The sequence below is a fragment of the Urocampus carinirostris genome, chromosome 15 (genome assembly GCF_059441175.1).
Source record: "Urocampus carinirostris isolate Australia breed hairy pipefish chromosome 15, RoL_Ucar_1.0, whole genome shotgun sequence".
NCBI classification, from domain to species: Eukaryota; Metazoa; Chordata; class Actinopteri; order Syngnathiformes; family Syngnathidae; genus Urocampus; species Urocampus carinirostris.
In genome coordinates this window covers 4,087,613-4,105,012 of record NC_142363.1, presented here as the reverse complement: position 1 = coordinate 4,105,012, position 17,400 = coordinate 4,087,613, and the positions used below count along the sequence as shown (strand labels likewise).

Here is a 17,400-nt window from a genome sequence, read left to right as displayed (position 1 = left end):
AAATTTAGTGCTTTGAAACAGGGACCTAATCTATTACTTTTTCCTCATTCGGTTAAGAAAATAATACTATAGAAATACTACAGTAATATGATAAACAAATACTATTACATAAAAACTACAACCGAAATACAAAAAAAATTAACAACGGTAATACTACATACTAAAATGGAAATATTTCAACAGAAATACTAAAATAATACCACTAGCGTAATACTACAATACAAAAATACTCCTACATACATATTACAGGACAAATACAAAAAAAAACACTGCTACAGAAATATTACAACAGAAATACTACAAAAGTACAACTACAGTAATACTACAAAAATACTACGGATATACGGCAAAAATATCGTATGGAAATACTACAAAAATCAGACTGCAAAAAATACCACAAAATACAACTAGAGTAATACTACAAAAATACGGGCCAGTTACGCCCTCACCAAACATTCTTTTCTTAACATTAGAATGCAAAGGATCATTACTGAGTCGTGTTATTCACAAGCAGTTTCCCACATTTGCAGATCGATGGGAAACTAATCCAGTTAGTCGGGTGTGCTTTGGGCATTTATGTAAGAAAGGTATTTCTAGTGTTAAACTTTTTAACACTCCTATGAATTTTAATAAATTGAGGCTAAAGACACATTACAACTCAAGGAATTTAAAACGATACTAATGCATGTTGTGTATATTCTTACTCCCCATAAAAGTCATTGCTCACAACTTTATTTCAACAAATGCTACAGCTATATTGTAGTAGCCTTTTATAAGTGCTTCTCCGTCAGCACTAGGCATAGTTCCAGCAGCGTCCGTGAGCCATGAAATATTGAAAGACTCCCGTCCGACTTTGGTAGAACACCAGAACAAAGTAAAACAGAAAACAGCTGGATCAGCTACTAAATTCTGCTGTATATGACTCTGCTCCATCAGCAAACAATGACAACTACTTGTACACTGACAGAAACATTTCTCAAAATAGTAATTTGCTGCAGGAATCAAGTAATTATTATTTATTAATTAATTATTAATATTATTAATTATACAGTGCAAAAACAAATTCTTACCCCAGTGGCAGCAATTTTTGCTTATTCTAAGTGTTTTTTTTTAAATTATTATAATCAATACCTTTTATATTTTTTAGCCATAAAATACGAATCCAAGCATTAAATATGATGGTACTTTAAAAACAATAAAGCTATTGTCGGAAGCGCAGCAGAATGCGCGTTCATGTGTGTGTGTGTGTGTGGGGGGGGGGGGGGGGGTGCAGGGGAGTCGAAATTAGGCACTACAGCGACAGACGCATGCGCACAGTGGCATCAAACACTCGCTTCGTTTGCAACGGAAAAAAAAACGGCATCGAGGATAAAGGTTACCTCGGCGGACTGACTTGATTGATTCGTCGTTTCGTGATAGTCGGTGTATACCGGATGGTAACATAATTGACAAATTTGCATTTTTCCGTACAGATTTTCTTGTACGTCACACATGTCTTAAAATGCATAGTGAACATACTTTGCTGGGAAAAACGTACAAGTTGACAGGTATGGATATGTGTCACTGTATAGTGTGGTGCAACAGAAAACGAGTGTTATAAAACACAAGAATAAAAACTTTGAAGACTCAAAGTGACCCAATTGCACCATTTTTATTTTTATTTTCGCCCCGCCTTTCACAGGTTTTATTTTCCTTTTTCGGGATACCCCGAGCAGCCAGATGGCGTTGAATCATGTCAGTTTCCTCTAGGTGAGCATCATGTTATTTAAAATAAATTCAAGTTTCTCGATCCATGAGTATTTAAAAAAATGCACAATTATATGATAATTCATGTGCTTCTTATATAAATCAGTATTGCTTTTTCTTTTGAAAACTTTTTATTTTACCACAAAGAGGCCATAATACAAAATACATAATACAAAATGTATGTTTGACTACTATTTATTGCAAAGGTGCTATTGTTTTTAATACTAACTTCTTCATAACAACATTTAAAACATACTTTTAATTATGAGACGTAATTAATTGTGTTGCTATTTGTTGCTGGGGGCGGGGTTGGAGCCTATCCCAGCCATCTCCGGGCAGTGGGCAGGGGACACCCTCAACTGGTTGCCAGCCAATCGCAGGTCACACAGGGACAGACAACTCATTCGCTCATTCACACCTAGGGACAATTTGGACTGGCCAATTCACCTGAAATGCATGTTTTTTGGAACGTGGGAGGAAACCGGAGTGCCCGGAGGAAATCCACGCAAGCACGGGGAGAACATACAAACTCCGCACAGGAAGTCTGGAGCTGGATTTTAACCCATGCAGGAGGTTCCCATGACATGAACTGTGCCGCACAAGCGCTAACCACTGTGCCGCCGTACTGCCCTATATATATATATATATATATATATATATATATATATATATATATATATATATATATATATATATATATATATATATATATATATATATGTATATTGCTTGTAGCATTAAAAAATGGGTACTTGCATCCATTTTTTTTGACCCATTTGGGAATTGTTCCCGATGTTAAAATGTATTGCACTACATTTATTGCAATATTGTTATGTTGTGATTTTTTTCATTACAGTATTATTAAAAATCCAAAATCAATCTCCAAAATCAAAATATCATCAGGACTGACCAAGATAATTCTCTAGGGCACAGTCCAAGAGGGCAGGAGGAAGGGAAACAAAAATACATCTGGGTCGACCCAACAACAGGCTAGGGTCCGTCAACAGTGAAGAAAGCTGTCCAGAGTTACGTCCTCTTTGGTGTACCAACAACCCATGCCTTTAAGCCAGGGCACGTTTTTTTTTTACATTGAAAAAATTTCGTGGCACACCACTAACCAAAAATGTTGTAAAATGACACCGAACAGTATGTTTAATTACAATATAAATTATAATACCTCCAGTTTTTACAGCACAGACACTTGACAATGACATAATAATTGCAGAAAATAAGTTTTAAAAAGTGACATCGGATAATTTCTCACGGCACACCTGACAACCTCTCACGGCACACTAGTGTGCCAAGGTACAGTGGTTGAAAATGCTTTAAGCAATCTGTGAACAACAAACCAGTCTTCAAGCATTACCTTCTAAATAGTATTTTGTACTTATCCGGACATTGAATGGTGGATTAGATAGATAGATAGATAGATAGATACTTTATTCATCCCCTAAGGGAAATTCACATTTCCAGCAGCATCCCTGAGCTGAGAACAATACAATAATACAGCCAAAAGAATACAATATACAAATACCCAGTGTGACGTGCAAATGCCCACTTTAGCATGTTATATCGAGTAACTAAATAGTGCTACACAGAACACATAATGCAGTAAGATTCGGTAATATCCAATGTAGGTGGTGTGGTTTAATGTGGGCCTTTACTCTGCCGGGTGGAGTTAAAGAGCCTCATGGCATGAGGAAGAAAAGATCTCTTCAGTCTGTCCGTTCCCCATTTCATCTTTAAACTCTTTATATAATATTAAAAGCAAAATAAACTCTTAGAACACCATTCTTTGCGTTTGTTTATATAATTTCTTCATTCTCTAACATTTGTTTTTGGCACCGGGAGTAAAAATAAATTGACAAAATATAATGTCTTCTTTTATGTCATCTGTATCACTAGTGGTCTAGTGGTTAGGTTTTAGATAAAAAAGAACCTTCAAATTTCTCGCCAATTTAGGGTTTTTAGGTCCAGAAAATGCAGTAAATGTTTTCTTTGAGTCAAACAACATTAAGAAACGCTGGAAAAATAGATCTGTATTGTGTAATTGCATACTCTGTGGTGCTAAAGTGTTCACCGAAACAATTTTGAGAGACTCTGAAACCATTGAAGATCAATGCAAATCAATCCAGTACATGCTCATCCTGACCTCTATGTTTTTTGGGCCGCTCTCAAACAGCGCAAACCCCGCTGAATTGGAATGAGATCTCATCCCGACTGGTTTGCATATCACGGGGTCAAAAGTCATCTGGTGCCTGGGCTCTATGTTTGCTCGTTGGTTGTAAATCAACCTGTCCTTCTTTTTGGTGTTCAGCTCATTCAGATGTCATGTTTGACTTCCTTCTGCTCATTTCGCTGCTCAAAATTAATATCCAGATGTAGGGTGCCCAGCCATTTACTTTTTAAGCCAGTGAAGTGCTTTAACTGCGTTGCTGTTCTTTGTTTCGTTGTTTTATTGATTGTCAAGTCTATCATCAGGTTCTTTGAAAAAAAAAACAATCACATCATCTGAGGAAAGCAACATTGATTTCAGCTCATTAGGAAATGTGAGCTGCTCAATTCCTGAATCACATCTGCCCAGCATTTCAACATCTTGCCTTTTTCATTGTAAAATAACTCAGACACAGAGTCAAGGGAGGGGCATCGTACTCTTTAAACCCTCATAAAAGAGCTGTCTCAAGTTGAGTCATAATTACTTGTATAGACCTAAATTGCAAAGAGTCTCAAAGGGCTGCACAAATAATCAATTCAACATCTCTTGATCTCTAAGCTACATAACGGCAAGGAACAACTTAAGGATAAAGAAAATAAGGAAACCTTGAGATGGAATTGCACATGAATGTAATACCATTTCCAGGATGACCAGGCTGCAAAGGATATTGCATGGAGATCAACAGACAATCCTCAAACATCCGTAATCATTAAACATAGGTGATAAAAGAATGTACAGTTGACAGCGTCCTGCCCCAAAATCTTGACATATTCTAGATAATCGCATACACCAGGTCTGAGTGTTGGTACGATGGCTCAAAAGTCATGCACTGTGCAAAAACCAGGGTCAACATCACTCATAAGCTGTAGAATATAAGTGTGTTTTGAGCATCAATTCAAACACTTCCACTGAAGTTGCAGATCGTATCTTAGAGCGCAGAGCATTCCACAGCACTGGGAGCATGATTTTGAACCAGTGGTTTTCTTCTTGGCTCTTGGAATTCAGGTGAGTCACATTTATATGTATAGCTCTTCATCACAAAATTTCTCAAGAGAATCTACAGGCCACAATCACTCGTAGACCCGCATATTACACCATCCCCTGATCTAAAACCTACATGAGGGCAAGGAAAAACTCAAAAACCTCAACATGAGGAGAATAAAGAAACCTTGAGGAGGGACCGCACATGAGGTAATCCCCCTTTAAGAACGACCAGGCTGCAATGGATGTTGCAATAACAATTAATACACAGATATCATCAACAGGAAATATAGGTCATTCATAAACTATAGAATAGAAGTGTGTTTTAACTCTAGATTTAAACATTTCCACTGAGGTTGCAGATCAAATCTCAGGGGAGAGAGCATTCCCCAACAGCGGGGCCCGAATGGAGAACGCTCTCGAACCTGCAGTTCTCTTCTCGGCTCTTGGGATCACAAGTAGACCAGCAATTTTTAGAACAAATGTCCCATACATGAACATAGAGGGCAATTAAATCAGAGAGACATGAGAAGGAAGGTCCAAGCAAAATGGTGTAGGTTACTACTGTATAAGAAGCTTAAAGAGACAGTGTGTAATATTTAGTGCCTTCTAGTGTTACAAAAAACTTTTATCATGAAAAAACAGATTTGAATACTAGGCAAAAATACATGAACTACCATACCAGGGTTAATTTTCATAAAAAGTCCTAGCTTGAGAAATTGCAATGTATTTTTTACCGTGGAGTCCATTCTTAAACTGGCGCCATGCTTTTCTGGCATCCTGCCGCCACGCTCTGCTGCATACCACTGGCCCTCGCTTGTTTCAGATAACACAGTGTCATCTAGTGTCAAGAACCAGGACGGACTCTTGGATCCAATAGCATTTGTTTCAAAGGAGTTTTTTTTGGAAAGAGTTGTTGGAGCTGGCTTGTGACGCCGGTGCTTGTCTGTCATCAACCTCTTTGGGCGGAATGGCAGCTCTGTGACAGGCAAGTGGAAGGTACAGCTTAGCAGGTAAGTCGATGGCCAGGGCGGGAGAGCAGGTCAAAAAACGTGGGACGGAAACAGGTCAAAAACGGAAGGCAGGCATGAATCAGGCAAGAGGAGTCGTAGGTACTTTGTAGTCTGGAGAAACACACAGGGATACAAAGAGTACAATCCGACGTCCATCTCTGGACGCAGACCGCTGAAGAGGAGAACGTCAGCCAATCAGGAAGTGCGCTCCAGCGCGCCAAACGATTGCTCAAGGCGACTTCACTTAGGCAATCACGACACTTAGTGGTCAAATATTACATATTTTGGCTTTAAATTCACATCTTAAACTGACAGGTAGCATTATATTTGAGCTAAAATTGGAGGTAACATATTCTACGTTCTTGTCCTTGGCAATGTAGAGGTTTGAACTTTGGGACAGTATTGTGTTCTCAGGCTGAAGAGAACAGCTTAACAAGTAACCAGAGAATCTTGCTGGCCAGTGCCCAAGCCTGCGGCCAACCCGGTGGAACATAGCCAGCGACCTCAATCAAGCTTTCAGCCAACTACAGCCAACGACTGCTTCAAAGCATTTCATTCCTTGTCCCAACTGTTTGTCCAGCCTTGAGTGTCCCTCACCGCTTGACCGACGAAGACATCCAGACTGGGCATTCATCAAACCATAACCACAGTCCCTCTCATGGTACTAGGTATTGGTGTGACATTAAGGGGGAAAACTATCGAATTACAATGATGTAATCATTGTTTTCTTTCTAAATTTTGTGTTTGAACTGTGAACTTCGTGTTCAGTATTGGCTTTGCATGTATCTTAATGTGTTGGTCAGGTCAGGGGTTCTGAATTTGTATACAATGTGACGATTGATTTTTGCAATCCAGAGATGGAATAAGAGCTTGCTCTGTCCACTCCACGCATCGGCCCGGTATTGCAGTACCTCCGGGAACGGTGCATTCGCAATGATCGCAGCAAGGCTTTAAGGCTAGGACCTTAGCTTGGCCTTTTGGCTAAGAGTATTATGAACTGACCGATAACGGATAATGGATAATTAATAAAGTGTGTGTGTCTTGATTAAAGTATATTGACCTATCAAAAACAGTCAAAGTAATTCACTTAAAAATGCTATGTAGCTAATCCTTCAAAATAAGAGATTGAAACGGTTTTTGATTCTGTCTCCCTGATATATCCATCCATCAATTATTGGCACCGCTTATCTTCAGTAAGGTCGCGGGGGGTGCCGGAGCCTACACCGTATCTTCGGGCAGTTGGCAGAGGACACCCTGAACTGGTTGCCAGACAGTCCCAGTGTTTCCCTACAACCAATCTGAAAAACAAATGTGGTGTTCCTAAAGGAGAGATTTGCCTCATAAACAAATACAGTGAAGAAAATAAGTATTTGAACACCCTGCTATTTTGCTATTCCTCCCACTTAGAAATCATGGAGTGGTCTGAAATTTTCCTCGTAGGTGCATGTGAGGGAGATAAACAAAAAAAAATCCAGAAATCACAGTGCATGATTTTTTAACAATTAATTTGCGTGATACAGCTGCAAATAAGTTTTTGAACACGTGTGTATCATGAAAAATTCTGACCCTGAAAGACCTGTTAGTCTGTCCATTAGAAGTCCATAAAGGATATCGCCTCGCGGGGTCTCAAAGATTCTAAGAAAGGTGATGAATCAGCCCGGAACTACATGACAGGAGTTGGTCAATAACCTGAAAAGAGCTGGAATCAACATTTAGAAATTGAGAAGGTTGGTAATGGAGTTTGGAAGAGTGTGTGATAGGCGTATGTTATGTGTGAATAATAGAAAGAGTAAGTTGATGACGTGTTCACGTGACGGAGTGGACATGGCGTTGGAAATAAGGTTAAATGGACAAGGGGCTGGAAGATGTTGAAAGCTTTCGGTACTTGGTTTGTGATGTGGCTACAGTTGGTGGAATGGACTGCGAGGTATTGCACAGAGTGAATCGAAGAAGCAAGGTTTTGGGTGCACTGAGGAGAGTGATGAGCAACAAGAGTATGGATGTTAAGAGGGGACTGTATGAGAGTGTGATTGTGCCGACTGTGTTGTATGGTGCAGAGACTTTGAGCCAGGTTTGAGAAGGAAATCACATGTTTTTGAGATGAAGTGTTTGAAGAGTATGTGAGGAGTGACAAGATTGGATAGATTGAGAAATTAAATTGTGAGAGACAGAACTGGAGTATTTGCGGAACTGAGCAAGCGTGTGGATGAAAGAGTACTTGTTTGGTTTGGACACATGGAAAGGATGGATGAGGAGCGAATGTCGAAGAGCATCTACAGAGCAGAACTAACCGAAAGTAGACCAAGACAAAGGCCGCGATTGACGTGGATGGATGCTGTTTTGAGTGCACTGCGGGAAAGAGGTCTAAATGTAGTGAAAGCTAGAGCTCTTGTTGGTGATAAGAATGAGTGGAGAGGTGTTGTGAAAGGATAGTGGGATGTTAGGACGTGTTCTAAGGGATGGACAGGGAACCTCTATGATACGGCAGGAGTAACCCAGTGAAAGCTGTCGGGCACTGCTGTTTTACAGAAGAGTCAAGTCAAGTCATTTTTATTTGTATAGCCCTTAAACACAAAGAGTCTTAAAGGGCTGCTTTGTGTCACCCTGACCAGAGTGACATTGCCGCTTTCCTGTGTCCCGTTTCATCTGGAGGGACGAAAGCATGACGAACTTGGGTGCCGAGTTTCTTAACTTGTTTGGATGTTTGGGCATTTGGATTGGCTATGGTAATTTTTTTGTTTTTGCTCCTTTTTTCTTTTCTTTGTTTTTGTGTATGTGTTTGCCTTGCTGTCGGTCACCCCTTTCGAGGGATATGACCAAGGGGAAAGATGGATAGGTTGGCGTTTGGACTTAATTTAAAACAGGCCTACAGTATTGTTACGATTTCATGCTCCACTAACAAAAAACTAGCATAAGGTCACTCAACAACTTTCCTTCTGCCGAACTTGTAGTGCGTCCCATAGCAGCGTTACTAAATGGAAAATAAAAGCAGAGAGGCATGTTAAAAAAAAAAAGCTCTTTGAACTCAGTTGGGCATTGTTAACACCTACTTAATGGGGAAATAGTCCACTTTTAAGTTTTTAAGGACACCTCAAATGAAACCCTACCTTTAAGTGTCAGGTTGGTGATTTATTTCTTCTTGATTGTACTTTTTTCCTTACTATATACAGTATAATAAATGCATAAAGTGTTTAATAATGGGCCTTTTGGATGTTACAGTTTGACTACCTGTCAGTGGCTCAGGTGGTAGAGCGCTTGTTTGGGGATCAAGAGATCGCAGTTCGAATCCCCGCTCCTCCGTTTTACATGTCGAAGTGACCTTGGGTAAGACACTGAACCCCTAATACCCCTAATACCCCCAATAAGCAGGTTAGCGCCTTTCATAGCTGCACGGCCGCTATTGGGAAATGTGAAGCACACTGTAAAGCGCTTTGGGAACTCTTGACTTGAAAAGCGCTATATAAATGCACATCATTTTCATTTCATTACCTTCTGTGGTAGAAAACACTCAGTACCCACAAAGCTATATGCAATAATGTTCAATAGCAGTAGTAAAAAGAATGGAATCTGGATAGAGTGCGATTGGGTGACAGAGTTTGATCCTGCTTGATTATCGAAGATCAGGGTCGGGACCAGAAACAGATACTAAGGATCAAATCTGGACATTTTTAGCTAATATGGGTGCATTTTTGTAACATTGAGTTTGATTTATGTAACTTAAATCAAAAGACCAGTTTGGTTGGTTCAAATTTTGTGAATCACCTAAAGCTATAAGGCTATAAGAATATTCTGTAAATAAAACATTGTTTCTGACCATATTTTGAAAATGAACTAACTGAGAAAAAAAAAAACACTTCATACTGGCTCAATAAATAGTTCAATCACCGAATCGTTGATGACCGCCGCTTGCAATATCAGTATGTCTCCTGCTGACTGGTTGTTTATAATGATTGACAACATACCTGTTGCTGGGCTAATATTAACATGGGAAAGAACAAATCACTTCAGGAGAATATGATTACTTACATTCTTACTTACTCACTTACACTTCTACAGTATAGACAGGGAAGTCCGATTTTAAATGAAAAAAAAAAAAAAAAAAAAAGAGATACCTCACACATGTGTCATTGTGGCTGGTGTTCATTGCACTGTACTTATCAGTTTTTATATGCTTGCAGTTATTTAAACATTTGACCAGGAAAAGTTCAATACCAAGGTTACTTGTTCCTTTTCACATTTTACGTAAGAGTGTTTAATTGCCCAACCTGTCAATATAGGTGGATGGCATGGATCAGGGGTCGGCAACCTATGGCACGCGTGCCAGCAGTGACACGCGAGGGGTTAACCAGTGGCACACGAGCACACGGCAAAGTAATAATGATTTTTTTTAAATGCGCATTTTTACTGGAAATTTGGACATTTTCATTTCGCACTTTCATTGTTTAGCGGCTTTACGGTGAGCGTGTGTCTGCGTGGTGCCTCGCAGAGGAAGAGAGATGTGTTTTAACCCTCACACAGAAACACCGGCGTGCGACAAATGAACGAATCACGACAGCCAAATCATGACGGCTCCTCGAGCGGAAAAATCTCGTTCTTTCCAGCCAGCGTGGACAGACGAATGGGGCTTGGTGCAAAAAATGACCGTGCTGTTTGTGCATTATGCCTCGAGATTGTTGTACCTCGCACGTCAAGTGTTAAACATCATTACGAGACAAAATATGAACATGAATTCAAGTACGAGTCTGAAAAGGCGGATACACAAAAAAAAATCCTCACCCCCTCGCGTGAACGCGCATTCTGCTACGCGCCGACAAAAGCAATCGCATTCTATATAATACGTTTATTAAAACAATAAAGCGAGCTAACTAAAACAATTAAGCGATCGTAGTCTTTATAACGTGTTTATTAAAACAATAATGTGCGATCCTATTCTACAAAATGCGTTTGTTAACGCGGCAGAAAAAGTCACCAACTCCAGAGAAGAATCAATGTACGCTATGATATCCACGATCACAACTAATTTTACACAAATAGCCTTTATTTGATGTACTATAATAGCCATATGTAATGTATTTTAGTGTGAATGAAACCCTGGTTGCATTGAATCCCGCGGCATAAACAAATCTTTTTTTTTTTTCATTTAAAATCGGACTTCCCTGTCTATACTGTGCAAAGTAAGACACACTTTAAACATATTATGTTTGTTTGGCTTTGGGATCCAACTAGAGAGGAACACCTCCACTTTGTGATGTGTTACTGAATAGGTGTTCGACAAATCTACTGTAAATTCCGGACTATAAGCCGCTACTTTTTCCCCAAACTTTCAACACTGCGGCTTATTCAGTGATGCGGCCAAATTATGTAATTTTTCTAACGGCCGCCAGCAAAAGGTAAGACTTAGATCGGTGGAATATATGCGCCAAGGAAGACTGCAACTTCTTAGCTTGTGCACAAATTAAATTAGCGACATATCCTCATCATGCAAATTGCAAAAAAAAGGCACATGACGCAACTTTCAAGCTAAACGCAATCGAGCAGTCCGATAAAGAAGGAAACAGAGCTACTGTATTTAAACTTTACTTTGCGAGCGTGTTGCTAGCGTGTTTTTGAATAAGGGAGCGTGGCGCGACGTCTATTTGACAAAGTCTCTTTCCCTAACTAAAGAAAGACGACTTAGATGACGTCAGTTATAAGGAGGAGGGGGAGGGGGGATTTTAAGGGTTATTGTTCTGTCTTCTTTATTCATTATCCATTATCCGTTATCGGTCAGTTCATAATACGCTGCAAAGCCTAGGACCCGGGACTCTTACTCTCAGCCAAAAGGCCAAGCTAAGGTCCTAGCCTTAAAGCCTTGCTGCGATCATTGCGAATGCACCATTCCCGGAGGTACTGCAATACCGGGCTGATGCGTGGAGTGGACAGAGCAAGCTCTTATTCCATCTCCGGATTGCAAAAATTAACGATCATGGCTATCAGTGCCATTGGATCATTCCCGGTGGTACTGTACTATGGTTTACTGTGGTTTCTACATGTACGCTATGTTTACTGTGTCGCGAGCGTGTTGCTAGTAGCGTTTTGCTACCCTTCACAGGCACGGTTTGGGATGAAAGTTATAATATTATTATTAAAGCTTTGAAAACTCTTTCTTTGTAAATATGTGTAATCATGTATAATATGTATTTGCAACTGTATATTTTTGTAATGTATTTATTTTGGAAACTTATTCTGATTTGCACGAGCAAATGAGAAGAAAGGGGCGGGGCAAACGCGGGCTGACGGGAAGTGGAGTAAAGTTGAGACGTATTTGTGGACGCGGCCGACAATAGTGGATATATATTTTTCCAACCCTTACCTTTGGAAATATACACTTTTTTCCTTGGATTACTTTCAACGGGCACCCGGACTGTGCAGGTCTGCATCAAACCTTAAGTACCGGTATCATTTTCCGTTCATTTTGCCGGCTGTGCTTTTTGGACTGTGTCAGGTATGGGTTAATTTTGTGTTTGTGTTGCATTTCTTCAATGTGGGATCATGCGGCTAATATACAGGTGCGGATTGTGTATGTACAAAATAGGATTTCCTCCCGAAATGTGGTGGGTGCGGCTTACAGTCAGGTGCGCTCTATAGTCCGGAATTTATGGTAGTTCGTTTTATTACTACTATTATTATTATTATTAATAATAGTAATATTATGAGAAACGTTCTGAAGCTCTTCAAAATCACTGTAATAACATATTTATGTCACAGAAGGTTACCCTAGAAGTCACAAGTCTATATCTCAAACAGAGTCCATATTAGAAGAGGAGTCAGATTCTGGCAGGTAAAATGCCTGCCAAAATAGTTTGTGCCGCCTTGTATAGCTGCAAGGTTGTGGGCAATCATGTCAGCTCCCTCTAGTTGAGCCTCGTGTTATGTAAAATACCTGTGAGTACTTAAAAAAATGCATTTATTTAATGGTTCATACATGTGCCTTATTTATTAAAGTAACATTATTTTTTTAAAAGTATGAAAGGTTTGTTTTTTTACCACTGAGAGGCGTTAAATAATACACAATGTCCCTTTAAGTATTTGCATCATATAAAACTATTCTAATACTATTATAATAAAGACATGATTACAATAAAATGTGAATGCATTAACTACAGATATTGAGCATTACGGAGACCCTTACAGTTGAGTTGAATGTCCTTATTTCAAAGAATTGTATCACCTTGTGAATCACTCAACCGAATCAACTATTTGCCTGAGAAGCGCTGTATGTATGAGTTACTTCGGTCTGTTTGATGTTCCTTTTTTTACAATGGTGTCTCCTTGATATGTTCAACTTCCCTCCCCCGACAACTTTGTGATAGAATTGTTTGTAATAAAATAGAAGGCGCTGCTAAGGTTCTGTTTGGATAAGAATCAGGCCTAGAACTGATTACATCTACTCATGAGCTAAAATAATGAATGCCTCTTGTCTATTATTGTGATTTTTATTCAGCTATGTAAGGCAGGGGTCGGGAACCTTTTTGACTCAAAGAGCCATAAAAGCAAAAAATATTAATTTTAGTTTGGGAAAGAGCCACACCATATATTATGAGACAAATTTACTAAATTGCTAAACCGGCGCCCCAGACAAAAGCTTAGTCTTCAGCACATTTATTTTTGATGATTTGATAAAAATTATGAAAAGAGAATAATGCCAGAGCCCCTGTCCCAAATTCAACAAACATACCACTTTAAACTTGTCTCTTTCTTGCAATTACTCAAGATCGGTTAAACTCCTTTTGACCCTTTTTTTCAAACATATTGGTTTCAAAACCAGATGCAAGCATTTATTTTGTAAAAACGTCACAACATTCTGAGAATAGGGAGCCTTATGTGCTTACCTTTGGCGAGAGATGGGAGGGAATGCTTGTACTTTTTGCATAGCTCCACCCATCCCTCCCACTCACCCAATCAAATGACTAAGTTCTCTTCCGGTGTTTTGGCGTATTTACAGTTCTGTGGATTCATCATAAAGTATCTGAACACTGAACACAGATTATATAGTGAACTTTTTTTGTGTGTGACACCTTGACTGTAAATTGTAGTGAAAAACGTGCCCTATATATACTGCGAAGTGTTACCCTCGTGTTTAGCTTTGGTTTGGCTTTACGTGTACTTGGATAGGATAGACAACTGCGGTTTTGAACAAGATGGAGAAATTTTGCATGCAATCAAATTGGTCTCTGAGCCACAGATACTCATAGAAAGAGCCATATATGGCTCGCGAGCCATAGGTTCCCGACCCCTGATGTAAGGAGATAGAAATATGACACCACTGCAGAATTTAAACACAAAGATAAAATTCTGTAGAAGGAAATTCAGCTTTAGTACAACATGTCCGATATGTCAAGACATATTTTGCATGAATTAACAAACTATTAAGCTAATCGTTGTTTTACCCCTACCGCTATCCGGCGCCACTTAACGCTGTCACATACTTTCTCGGACGCAATAGCAAGCGTTTAAAATCTGTGTGTTACAGAAGAGGACACTCAAGTTGTTGTCAATATCAAATGAGAAGGCCATCTGAATGCTAACTTCTCCATGATTGATTTGCCAAAAAGCAAAAGGTCTCCCGCGTAAACAAGAATAAACAGCTCCCTGACACCGTACGTTTCTTCTATAATCCGCCTACCGCTACCCATAAAACCCTCTAATGAACGTTTTATTTCTTCTCTTGCTTGAGTGAAAGCAGAGCCTGAAAGATGTGTCAACCGAGAAGGAACAAAAGTGCAAGCTGCTTATGTAAGAGGGTGAAAAACAAAAGAAAAAGCAAAGCTACATTAATCATTTATTTATAGCATTAAGTTGCCTCTGAGTCCTTCCCAAAAAACACATGCATTAAAAAGCACTTTGTGGTGGTGTACTACTGTTGAAACAAAGTTTTTCATGAGGTGAAGTATGCAAAAACTGTATAAAAGTGAGCTATCTATTTAGACTGTTTACTCTTTAGGAGCAGGGATCTCCAAGGTGAACCCCGCGAGCATCAGGTGTCCCCGAAAGGCCACCTGCGCAGCCCTGAACTGTTTCTGAAAATTGTATGGGGTTTTTACTTTAACTTTATTATGATTAATGGGGCTGCATTCCTTTCCTTTCTTACTGCATGTGAACGCACCGCTCTGCGAGTGAAGCTAGCGTAGCCGCTAATGTGCGATTGCCACGATTTTGGCGTCTGTTGGTTTCGAAAAGAAAAGAAAGCACGGAGTCGACGTCGCCCTTGACTCAGCGGATTTCTTTCCAAAACCAGTGCAGGAAGGAGGCCGATTCGTCCTGCTTTCCGAGATCGGCCATTGTTGACGCTGGCAAACATGACGGCGCTGCTTTGTAAAGCGACCAAAGGCCGGTAAAACTAAGTCCGGCGAAATAACAACCAGAAAGTCAGAGGGCGATCGGGCGAGGCGATCAGTGGACGGTGCCATAAGAGAAGCGTGGAATTTTCAAGATGTCGAGCAGGGATAAAGAACTCGAGGAAATTAAAAAGTCTATATTAATATACAATACAATTAATATATATATATATATATATATATATATATATATATATATATATATATATATATATATATATATATATATACTGGACTGTCTCAGAAAATTAGAATATTGTTATAAAGTTCTTTATTTTCTGTAATGCAATTAAAAAAACAAAAATGTCATACATTCTGGATTCATTACACATCAACTGAACTATTTCAAGCCTTTTATTATTTGAATATTGCTGAATTTGGCTTACAGCTTAAGAAAACTCAAAAATCCTATCTCAAAATATTAGAATATCATGAAAAAGTATACAAGTAGGCTATTCAACTAATCACCTGAATCATCTAATTAACTCGAAACACCTTGCGAGGGTTTCCTGAGCCTTAAAAACACTGCTGATCTGACTGCTGTCCAGAGGACCATCATTGATACCCTCCATCAGGAGGGTAAGACACAAAAAGAAATTTCTCAAAGAGCAGGCTGTTCACAGAGTGGTTTCAAAGCATATCCACAAAAAGTCTGTTGGAAGGGAAAAATGTGGCCGGAAACGCTGCACAACCAAGAGAGATGACCGCAGCCTTAACAAAATTGTGAAGAAGAGCCGCTTCCAGAATTTGAGGGAGCTTCAAAGACAGTGGGCTGAAGCTGGAGTCCAGGTATCAAAAGCCACAGTTCACAGACGTGTCCGGGAAATGGGCTACAATAGCCGTATTCCCATGGTCAAGCCACTTTTGAACTCAAGACAACGGAAGAAGCGTCTGACTTGGGCTATGGAGAAGAAGCACTGGACAGTTGCAGAGTGGTCCAAAGTCCTCTTTTCAGACAAAAGCAAGTTTTGCATTTCATTTGGAAGTCAAGGCGCCAGAGTCTGGAGAAAGGCTGGAGAAGAGCAAAATCCAAGTTGCTTGAAATCCAGTGTGAAGTTCCCACAGTCAGCAATGGTTTGGGGAGCCATGTCAGCTGCTGGTGTTGGTCCACTGTGTTTCATCAAGTCCAGAGTAAATGCAACTGTGTACCAAGAGATTTTAGAGCACTACATGCTTCCATCTGCTGAAAAGCTCTATGGAGATGAGTATTTCATTTTCCAGCATGATCTGGCACCTGCCCACAGTGCCAAAACCACCAGTAACTGGTGCACTGACCATGGCATCACTGTCCTTGATTGGCCTGCTAATTCCCCTGACCTGAACCCCATCGAGAATTTGTGGGGTATAGTTAAGAAGAAGATGAAAGACACCAGACCTACAAATGCAAATGAGCTGAAGGCCGCTATCGAAGCATCCTGGGCATCAATAACACCTCAGCAATGCCACAGGCTGATTGCCTCCATGCCACGCCGGATTGATGCAGTAATCTGTGCAAAAGGATTCCCAACCAAGTACTGAGTGCATCAATGGACATTTTCAAATGTTTGATTTAGTTTTGCTGTTATAAAATTATTATATAGGTTTGGTCTGAGGAAGTATTCTAATATTTTGAGACAGGATTTTTGAGTTTTTTTCAGCTGTAAGCCAAAATCAGCAATATTCAAATAATAAAAGGCTTGAAATAGTTCAGTTGATATGTAATGAATCCAGAATATATGACATTTTTGTTTTTTTAATTGCATTACAGAAAATAAAGAACTTTATCACAATATTCTAATTTTCTGAGACAGTCCAGTATATATACATATGTACAGTATGAGTTTGTACCCAACTATATCAAGGCCTAGTAGATTCACTCCACACAGTGCAACACTCATTGACAATATATTTAAAAATAATATGGAATTTACAAACGTCAGCGGATTACTGGTTTGTGATATTTTTGATCACCTACCAGTATTTACAGTGTATGATGAAAAGGTTACTAGACAAGAACCAACTAAGGATTATGCTTACAAACGAGTTAGAACTGAAGAGACTATTATATCACTCTATGATGACTTAGTTA

The 17,400-nt window shown here is 39.5% G+C and overlaps 2 pseudogenes; one reads left to right on the top strand and one right to left on the bottom strand.

The window, feature by feature from the left end:
- The first annotated feature begins 6,791 nt into the window (after positions 1-6,791).
- On the top strand, positions 6,792-6,881 carry LOC148351360 (U2 spliceosomal RNA; annotated as a pseudogene).
- Positions 6,882-11,826: 4,945 nt separating this feature from the next.
- On the bottom strand, positions 11,827-11,915 carry LOC148351359 (U2 spliceosomal RNA; annotated as a pseudogene).
- Positions 11,916-17,400: the final 5,485 nt, after the last annotated feature.